Here is an 11,008-nt window from a genome sequence, read left to right on the forward strand (position 1 = left end):
TACGCTGCTACCTGGTGTGATGGTCCAGTCGTGAGCGTCCGCCGGCGAGTCCGCATCACTGGGTGGAGAAGTGTCTAGCCGGGAACGTAGCTGATAGGCGAGAAGCATCTCTGAAGGTCACCTTCCTTCTCTTTGGGGGGTCCGCCTCTAGTTGAATAACAAACGCATGAGGTTGCCTTCCAGCTGTCCGTCTCCCATTTTCCGCAACCCGTCCATCACGGTCCGAACCGCTCTTTCGGCTGCTTCGTTAGACTGGGGGTGGAAAGGCGCAGTGCGCAGGTGCGCGATATTGTTTCTCGATACGAAAGTGGCGAATTCCTGACATGTGTATTGAGTGCCATTTTCGGACACGATTGTGCGTGGCACGCTAAACCGGCAAAACACGCTCCGTAGGCATCGGATTGTACTAGCGGTATTCGCGTGCTTCAAAGGTTCTGCTCCAATCCACTTCGTGTGGACATCAACGAATAGTATCATCTTGGCGCCTAACGGCCCTGCAAAATCGATGTGAATACGAGACCACCGGTCCGCGGTCTTCGGCCAACTCACTAGTGGGGCTGCCGTAGGCACTGGCAGGTTCTGCGCGCAGTTGCGACACTGCGCAGACAAGTTTTGAATGTCCCTGTCCAGGCCTGGCCACCAAAACAATGAACGCGCGACTGATTTCATTGCCGAGGATCCCTGATGGGTTTCATGTAGCAGCTGCAACATCCGTTCCCGCGCTTTCCGCGGTATCACCACTCTGTTGCGCCACTAGATAAGACGGTGAGCCCACGATAGCTCCAGCTTACGATCAAAAACGGCAACAAGTCTCTCGCCATTCCTTTAGGCGTTTTAGGCCATCCAAGCAAAATGTAGTGTGTGACACTGGCTAACCTCGGGTCTTTGGCCGTCAGCTCTTGCAATTCGCGCGTCGTCACTATACCTTCTTCCAGGGATTCCAATGAAAGGACATACTCCGGCGGTTCACCCTCGGTCCCCGGTTCCGTAGTCGGCGCTGGTCGCCTGCTGAGGGCATCTGCTGTCAGCAGCTGTTTCCCTGGCACGTACTATAACTTGTACTGGTAGCCACCCAAGAATAGTGCCCACCGTTGAATTCGCGCGGCAGCCATCGGCGGCGTCTGACGGTCAGGCCTGAGCAGTCCCAGCAGTGGTTGATGGTCGGTCACCAAGTAAACTGCCGACCTAGAAGATAGTCACGAATCGAGAAACGCCAAAGATGAGGGCTAGTGCCTCTCGCTCCAGCTGCGAGTAGTTTTGCTCTGCTTTTGTTAGTGTTCTGGAACGAAACTCAATTGGCATGTGTTCATTTCCTATCGAATGAAACAGCACTGCGCCCACACCATACGGAGAGGCGTCACACTCTAATTTCAGCTACTTGTTAGGATCAAAATGCATGAGAATTTGTGCATTCTTCAGACTTTGTTTAGCTCGCTCGAATGCCAACTGCTGCGGCTGTAACCACTCCCAACGGGTTCTTTTTCCCATTAGTCGACATAACGAGCTGAGCACAGTCGACATATTCGGCAGAAACCGTGCGTAGTACGTGAGCATACCAAGGAACGAACGCAGATCGCTCACGTTACTTAGGCGAGGGGCTTGCATAATGGCGTCTACGTTTTTTTTCGATAGGGTGTAGGCCTTGCCGATCTGTACGATGTCCAAGGTAAGTCACTGAAGTCTGCCGGAACTTGCATTTGTCGGCCCTAAGCTTGATACCATGCTCCCGGAATCGTTCCAACGCATTCTTGAGCCGCGTTCCGTTGTCTCCTTTGCCTTCGGATACTAACACATCATCAAGGGAGGCTTCGACGGCTGGTAGCCCGCTGACTACAGCGTCCATCTTTCTTTGAAATATAGCTGGGGCAGAAGCTATTCCAAACGGAAGTCTGTTGTAACGAAAAAGTCCGCGATGCGTGTTGATGACACAAAGCCCGCCTGACGCTTCGTCAAGGGGCATTTGATTGTACGCGTCCTTCAGATCCAAGGTGCTGAAGTATTCACCTCCATTTAAGTTCGCGAATATGTCCTCGACCACTAGAAGTGGGTAATGCTCTATATCACAGGCCGGGTTAAGCGTGACTTAAAATCTCCGCATATTCTTACGGTTCCATCCTTTTTCAGGACAACTACGATGGGCGTAGCCCATTCTGAATATTGCACGGGTGATAAGACACCAAGGGACAATAACCGATCAATTTCACGAGAGTCCTTATCACAGAGGGCGTACGGAAGAGATCTGGCCTTACAAAACTTCGGCGTCGCAGTCTCGTTGAGCTTTAGGCTGGCTGGCGGTCCCTTGATGAGCCCTTGTCTGTCCAAAAGAAATCTTTATAGTCAACGAGCAGTAGCACCCTGATGGTTCGCGTGTTCGCAAGGCCGCCCGCGGTTGCGCCTGCCCAGCTGCTCTGTCCTGAACCTTCTTCGACGGTGGACGAGGCCTAGCAGCACGGCGCCTCCGGCCATGGCACGCTGACGCTCAGGTAGTCGCGCCCCGCCAACCCGTTGACCTGGAGCGTCCGGTGAAGGCTGGGCATGTGGTCGCTTGACGCGTTTCTTGTTGTCGAATCCGGCGCAGTGAGTTCTGTCATCGGAACGCCCGTCCGGCCAAGTGCCGCAATCATATCGCTACCGCACAGGCTCGGTCCTGAACAGTCAAACACAATAAGTGGACAGGTTACCGACGCATTTTTGTATCGCACCGGAAGTTCGAGTTCACCAAGCACCGGCAGTTGTCCCGCGTAACATGACAAGTTCACATGTGGCGTTTTCAAGCATGGCCACTGCGTTCGGTGTCAGTAGGAAACGTTGCGTGATATGACGCACACCGGGGATCCTGTGTATACTTCCATTTCCAGATCTATTTCCCCCCACCAAAATGTGCGGCGAAACGGTGGTTCCAACCCGTTTTTCCTTTCCGAAATTAACGTCCAGACGTGTGCCTCACCCGTGCTCTCGTTGCCAGACACTGTTTCAACTGTCAGTGCCTTGACACTCGTAGTTCGCCTGGCAGCATTTCCATCTGTTCTGGCCTTGTAGCATTTCTTTGCCAAATGACCGCGTTGCCTGCAGCGGAAACATCGTGCGTTAGCCTAGCGGCAGGCGTTATCACCGTGTGTCGCGCTTCCACATCTTCCGCACTCTTGCACTGCGCCGCTGGTATGATTATCTCGCGATCAAGAGCGATGACTGGCTTGCATTCTTAGCCCCGTTGGTTGTTCTGCATTAATATCGTTTGCATCTTTCTCGGCTGTTTCTGCTGCTATTGCCAGCGTTTCAGCCTTCTCAAGCGTCAAGTCTTTCTTCGCCAGTAACTGCTTGCGTAGGTTAGTTGAGCGTACACCGCAAACAATTCTATCCTCGGCATTCGGTCTAGCCCTGTCCCAAAACTGCAGATCTGCTATGCGCCGTATTTCGACCAGAAATGCCTGCATTGCCTCACCCTCTTGTTGACAACGGGTGAAAAATTTACAGCTCTCCGCTATCTCTTGACGCTTCGGGTCGTAGTAGCTGTTTAAAGCCGCGACTGCTTCGTCATAAGTGAGGCAATTCGGCGTCCGAGGTGCAATTCGTCCCGCTAACACTTGAACAGTCTGCGAGATGAGTGCTGCCACAAGCAAGGCTCGCTGCCGTCTTGGGTCGGTAACAGCATTGGCTTCAAAATGTGCTTCAGCCCTTGTAGGGTACGCTTTCCAGTTATCTGATGTGTCGTCGAAAGTCGGGAGCTGCAGGCTGGTCATAGCTCTCGTCGGTACTTCACGTTGCGGCAGCCTGTCGGCTTCAACGTTTACCGCATGGGTAATTTTCGAACTCGTCGCCACTGTAGTAAAGCCAGCGCGAACACGCGCTGCAACATGAACGCTGGTCGGCAGTGAACAACAACGTTTATTGCCCAGAGCCGAGATTTTAAACCTCTCGTGCTGAGAGGGTTACAGAAGAGGGAGAGAAGCGTGAGCGACAGGAACGCAGTCACGCCACTGCCTTAAGCACAGGAACGCAGGCACGCGGCTGGCTTCGGCACAACCCAAGAAATAAAACAGTATGCGTGCCAAAACAGTCTGCTAGCCGCATTCTTGAAGCTTTTCGACAAGAGACCTATGTCGGATGAACGGCTGCTGGGTGCTTGGCAGGACATGGGGAAATGTGTCCAGGCTGTTCGGGCTTTTTGCCGTTTTTTGTGTGCCATCGGACTTCATTCGCCCTTGTAAAGCAAGCTGCCGTGCCTGTATTAATATTTCATATGCTTTCTTCCACATCGTCATTCATTATGATCTTCTTTCTTGTCCCCTTCCCCTCCCCTTCACCAGTGCAGAGTAGCAGGCCAGATTGTTATTATTATGGCCAACCTCTCTGCCTGTCCTTTCACCAAATCCGTTTATCTTGTGGAAATGTTCAAGTAAAAATATGTGGCGTGATGCAGGACAGTAAAAATTAGATGTCATGCGCATGCCAAAACCAAAGGCAGTTATCTTCTTATCCTAATCCTTTCAGCTTCCATTATGTCCCTTGTGAGGTGGTCTTTATTATTCCTTTATGTGCCCATTTTTCGTAAAGAGGTTTGCATTCCATTTTACATTCCTTAGTGCATGTAAGGTAGTGAAGAGGCAGACTACGGGCGTCTGAATTGCCACATCCTTTTTATGATGCACTGTTCATCTTTCTTTCAATCCTTCTCCCATCTGGCCTACATAAACTTTTACTCGTGATAGAGGAATCTCGTAGAATAAATTACTCAGTGCAGTCAACAAATCTTTTCTTGCGTTTCGTCATGGAAGGAAGATTTGGCTCAGTCAGTGGATGACTGGTGCGACTAAGTATAGACAGCTTACACCAAACGGAGAAGCAAATCGTACCTCAGAATGTTGTGCTATCTTTTTTAGATTATGCAACAGGATGTGAATGAGCAGATTTGCAACTGTCCTTTTCTACTTATCCGAGCTTTCAGGCTATCGTTTTTTTTAGTCTTTCTGTTACTACCTTGTCAAGCCTTCAGCAACGGAAACCATGTTATAAATTGGGTAGCCTGCGGTCGCCAATCAAGATTTTTTTGAGCGAGACTGAAGTCGAGTAGGGGCTCACAAAATTTGTTGACGGCATTCGTAGAACACGAGGTGCTATGGCTATTATTATCGGTTTGGAATGCGCAGGACGAATTTGCAGTAGTGGCTTCCTGAAACGATACTCTTACGCCCAGCCCAAATGCTTGTCAAAAAATATAACTTTTAAGTCTAAAAAAGGAATTGCTCTGCTTTCTGGAATTTGGTGAGTCAAAGCTCGTTAATTAAGACGCTCACAAAAATGGTGAGGGTTTTGAAAACATCATGCTCGTAAAATTCAGAGCTGATGTCCAAAACCAGTAAATAGTCGTCTTCGAATCCAAAGATTCTAAAAACCTAGATGCTTCAAGGTAGTCTTGGAGTAGCCTGTCAAATTTAGCTAATAGTAAGTAACTAAGAATAGGAGCTATACCTGAGCCAATGCATATAACATCTATTTTAAGATAAACGCTGTTTTTCCATTTAGTAAAAGTTGAATTAAGATAAAAAGGTAAAAGTGCTGAAAACCCACTAGCACTTATTACCGCGGAATTTTGAAAAGGCACACTTCCAAGTTAATCGATGCATTCCTGGACACACACAAACAACTTATCTTGAGGCAGAGAGTAGTACAAATATTGGATGTTAATTTCCATTGCACTGAGCTGATTCGTATGACAGTCGTTCAGAAAATTTACGACATGTTCAGAATTCGCTTGCCCGTACTGGACCTGTTTTTCTTGAAAAAAGGGAGCCATTGATTTCTGCCAGGATCCATATTACGAGATGAAAAGCACACCCTCTTTGTCCGCGGGCATAACACACAAGAGGTGCTCCGTTCGACAGATTGAAGAGGAGGTCGTATCATCCGAGGCCTGCATTTGGCGGCAACGTCGACATCTTGAGATATGCACCGCTCGTTTTCTCCTTCCGGAACATTAAGCCTGTGTCCCAAGTTGCAGGTGCTCAGGCGCTCTTTTCCACGGCTAAACAGCGATATTCGGACCTAGGGCCAGAATGTACCTTGAGGACGTCCATAGAAAATGCCAGATTTTCAGTGTTGTGGACCTGCCCACTCCCAGTACAAGTCTACTGGGGTTGGCTTGTCCTCAGGTACGTCAAGGTGTCCTCGGGTACATCAAGGATTCCGCTGCCCACTCCGCAGCGTCTATAAACTCTCGTATTCGACGCTTTGCGGCTGCTGGTTGCGGCTAACTGTTTAACTGGACAGAGAGCGACGTTCTGTGCAGGCGAGTTAGTATTTGCCGTTCTGATCTCAAGATCTTTCAGATCTGAGCACCATGACTTACGGAAGGGTGGAAAAAGACGTACAAGGTATGGCGTCTTGCAGGAGCCTCTTGGTTCTTATGCAGAATGACAGCGAGCGTGCTCGGCAAACAGCGACGACAGTGCGCGAAACGGTGGAATGAGGATCGGACCACAAACATTTAAAAGGACCCCCGAAATGACAAATGAAGCTTCGAAGCGTTGAAGTCCGGGATAGTTGGTTGCACATTGGAATAAACCGCGTGAAGGACGACGGCAAAGATGAGAAAGAGACAAACACAGCGCTGACTGACAACACATTTTATTGTTCAAAGTGCTAAATTATATATACATGACGTGCTGCGTGACAGAAAAAAACATATGCGATCCTAAGACCGATGAACAGGGTCGTTGATCATTGATTGTGATAAAACAGCGCTGACAAGACACGAACGAGCAAGGAAACATGGTACAAGCGCTGATTTTCAAAAAGGTATAATACACGTCAATATTGCTACGCGACGACGACGACCAAGTGTGTCCTCTTGCCACGTGGAAGGGACAAGGTGATGACGAAGAAGTTGGACTGGTTCCCTGTTGCTGCTCGCTGCTCGCTGCTATGCCAGTTCAAACTGTGCCATAGATATACAGTAAGTACATCGTGTTTCCACGTAACACCTAGGTGGAGATGCCGCCGTTGATCGCGGCGTCAGCCTCCGCGCGACGGAACTCCGCAGCGGCCGCCTGCTTTCCTGCCCAAAGATTCCTCCAGATACCGTCCCCACACCAATGAAGGCCTTGCCATCGGTCATCTTCACCCATCCGCTCGATCCTGGCAGTTTCCCTGGTACCGGCACCATGGACGTGGACAAATGGATACTCAAGTACGAACGTGTGAGCACCAAATAATCGCTGGGACCCCACCCTCGTGCTAGCGAAACTTGTTTTTTCCTCGAGGGCACTGCGGTCACATGGTGCGAGACTCATGAAGATCCGCTGACCACTTCGGATGCTTGCAAAGAGAAGCTCCGCGAACTCTTTGGAAGGCCCCTTGGTCGAGAGCTTGCAGCACAGCGAACCCTCGAAACCCGTCTCCAGACAGCTGCCGAATCACACGTGGCCTACATCCAGGATGTCCTCGCCCTTTGGCGCAAAGTAGATCACAACATGTCGGAATCCGCCAAACTTGGTCATATCGTGAAGGGCATCGCAGACGATGCATTCAACCTGCTTGTGTACAAATATTGCAACACAGTTGATGCCATCATCAAAGAATGCCGCTGTTTTGAAGACGCCAAAGGTCGTTGCCCGCATTCTAAATACTGCTCCGACTTCTTCGTGTCCAGATTTGCTGTCCCAACACCAGCCAACTTCGACCGAAATTGTAACCCGTATCGTCCGCCGCGAACGCCGAGGCCATTGCTCCCGCTACCTTGCCGCGACATTTGGCCGACGGCCGCCACCCGGACTTTCCTATAATTCAGGCCGTTGCCTGCCTAGAGCTCGCCACCTTGCGACTCAATTATGTTGCTGCCGTCAGGCCTGCCCACTTTCGCCGACATTCGCTCAGTTTATTCTGGTCGACCTCCTTATGACACCGAAGTTCGCACTGTTTATCCTGGCCGACTTGCTTATGTCCCCGATGCTCGCAACCTTTATTCTGGCCGACCTGCCTATGTTGCCCAGCGTAGACGCAATCCAGACGAACGGAGCACGTCTGATAACTGACCTATTTGTTTTACTTGTTCCTGCGTCGACCATATCGCCCGTTATTGCCGCAATCGTTGGTTCTAGCCACAAAGGTCCCGCCTGCCACACTCCTCTATCTACGATGACCACTCTCGTCCATTCCGAACTCGTCAAAAACGTTCAAGCACAGCCGCTGATACCGAGTCTTCATGCCTCAACCAATCCCCCCCCCCCCGACGTCAGTCCCGTTCGCCCCAACGCCGTCGATTTTCATCTCCCAGTCCATATGGCCACTCTTCAACGGAAAACTAGGCGCTGCAGTGTTTAGAGGCGATGCTACAGTAGAGACCACTATCTCAAATCGCCATCTAGCTTTTCCTACGCGCCGTAATTTGCTCACCGTGCTCGTGGATGGCACAGCCGTTGAAGCCCTCATTGACACCGGTGCGCCAGTTTCTGTCATGAGCTCAGAGCGCCGTTCTCGCTTGCGAAAAGTGCTGACCCCTGCACCTATACAGGTTGTGCGTGTCGCAGATGGAGCAACTTCAAAGGTCATTGGGTTGTGCTCTGCACGCGTGACGATTTCTGGCCGCCATACTACCGTCTTCTTCACAGTTCTGCATCATTGTCCTCACGACATCATTCTTGGCCTCGACTTTCTGACCTTGCAGCCATCATAGACTGTGCTACAAGCGTCGTTGAGCTTGACCGGCCCTCTCCTTTCGTTTATGTTTACTGTGTACCCTCTATTCCTGATGGACAGTATATCGTTACCTCAACCCTTGATGCTCCCCTAACCCGACGCATTGCCCTTGCTCATATAGTCGTCACAGTGACCGCGAACCAAACATGTCTCCCTGTTCTGAACTTTGCATCGCAAATCCAGCCCCTCCCGCAAGGCATCTCGCTCGCTACTTTGTGTCCTGTAAATGAATGGGATCTCTCTGCTGTGACCACCGGTTTACCGCCCTCCGCTAACTGCTCTTTATTTGAAGTTTCCAGTCTCCAAGACTACGCCTAGATGATCGCTCCGAACCTTTCTCCTCCACAAGCGCATGCACTCTGTCGTCTGCTGGCATCGTTCAGAGGCATTTTTGATTTTGATCAGCGCTCATTGTCTCGAACTGCTCTTCTGCAACATCGTATACACACCGGCGATAATGCTCCTATTCATCGCCGTCCTTATCGCGTATCCGTTGCTGAACGACAGGTAATACAAAAGGAGGTTGAGAAGGTGCTCGCTCTAGACATCATTGAACGCTCGACGAGCCCTTGGGCGTCACCAGTTGTTCTGGTTAAAAGAAAAGAGGCAGCTTGCGCTTTTGCTTTGATTATCGCCATCTCAACAGTATCACTAAAAAAAGATGTGTACCCTCTCCCCAGAATCGATAATGCCCTAGATTGCCTCCATGGAGCTAAATACTTTTCTTCCATCGATTTACGGTCCAGAATTGGCAGATCGCTGTTGACGAGCAGGACCGTGAAAAAACAGCGCAGAAAGTTAGGTGGGCGGATGAGATTAAGAAGTTCGCAGGGGTCAAGTGGATGCAGCTAGCACAGAACCGGGTTAAGTGGAGAAATATGGGAGAGGCCTTCGCTCTGCAGTGGCTATAATCAGGCTGATGATGATGTGGGGCAAATGGGACGATGTCTGAATGAAAGCTTAAGAAAGAATTAAAAGAATGTGGAAAAAGTCCGATGAGACCCACATGCCTCTTCACTGCCTTAAATGCAGTAAGGAACGTAAAATGAAATGAAATTTTGTTTTCAAAAAATGCGCTACTCTTAGGAAAAACAAAGACCGCATCACAAGGAAGAGAAGCGAAACTGAACGAATTTGAAGCTTGGGTGCAGCTGAATAAGCAGTTTTTCCCTCGCCTTATCTGACACAGCTGGCGTTCATGGCAAGGAGTAAAAGAACATGAGTCGCTTTGGTTTGGGCAATGGTGACGTGCCCACCCAGAAATCGTTCATGTTGCTCGTCTGAAGCCTTATTACGGGGTTTAAAGAATCCGTGGTGTTTACACTTTGTAATGTTTATGTTTAAGTTGCTTTGTTTATTTTGGATTATCGAGGATGACTTTTAAGGGGGAGTAACGCCAGGAAACCTTCAAAACTGTTTTTTTTTTGTTTTTTTACTGCGTAAGCATAACCACTACAGGTCTCAGCCCCCCCGCGTAGCCGGGGCCGGCAGCCATGGTCACCTTTAAAGCAGCTGCAGATGGGCTCCCAGCTGAAGCCGTAGGGTGGCCGCGGCCGAAAACCACAGTGCGCCGCATATGAAGTAGCACCGCGGCCGAGTTGGGGCGCTGCCGTCGCCATGGTGCGACTTTGACGGAGAAGAAGAAAAAGAAGCTACGTCGGCTTTGCTTACGAAACGTATCAGCTTTAACTAAACCTAAACCCCAGCTTATGTTTCTTTTTAGCAGCCGCCAGCATGAGGCCTTATCACTGTGATTTTAGAACGCATATCAATTCCATATTCCTTGTTTGTTAATGCTCGATGCCGAGAGACGTCCCTTTATCAGTTTCGGTGTCGCGCAAGATGCGCCGAGATCTGTCTCGAAGAGATCAGAAACTCGTGTATGTTTCTACTATGTTCCAATTTGTTCTAGTAACAGTTTGAGGTGTTCACTAGGTGGTTTTGAGCCGCCTTTAAATTGCGCTTGACGTGTGCGACAGGCATTTATTGTGTTACAATCGACTAGCACGTTTGTTGCTTTCGCCGCCGCCGGGCTGCTTACTACTTTTGCGTGCGCAAGTCAGCGAAATATAAAATTATTTTCATTACTATCACGTCTGTGTCCTCTTTTGGTGTCTATGGCCTTGTCACCACTACGTGACAGTATGCCTAATTATGCGCATTTAGCACGTGTTTTATAAGGCTGCCATGTGCGAACAAACTGCTGTGGACATTTTTATGAAGGACAGTTGTACGCTGCGCAAGCTGGCCTCTATATTGTGCTAGGTTCTTTTATACATTTTTTAATTCTCTCCTCGCTGGAAGGCGGAAAAAT

At 49.7% G+C, this 11,008-nt stretch overlaps 1 pseudogene; it reads right to left on the minus strand.

Annotated features, from left to right (window-relative positions):
• Positions 1–2,424: 2,424 nt before the first annotated feature.
• Positions 2,425–7,496, minus strand: LOC146188232 (uncharacterized; annotated as a pseudogene).
• Positions 7,497–11,008: the final 3,512 nt, after the last annotated feature.

The sequence above is a fragment of the Amblyomma maculatum genome, chromosome 5, assembly GCF_055883805.1.
Source record: "Amblyomma maculatum isolate TAMU_Amacu chromosome 5, ASM5588380v1, whole genome shotgun sequence".
In the NCBI taxonomy this organism is placed as follows: domain Eukaryota; kingdom Metazoa; phylum Arthropoda; class Arachnida; order Ixodida; family Ixodidae; genus Amblyomma; species Amblyomma maculatum.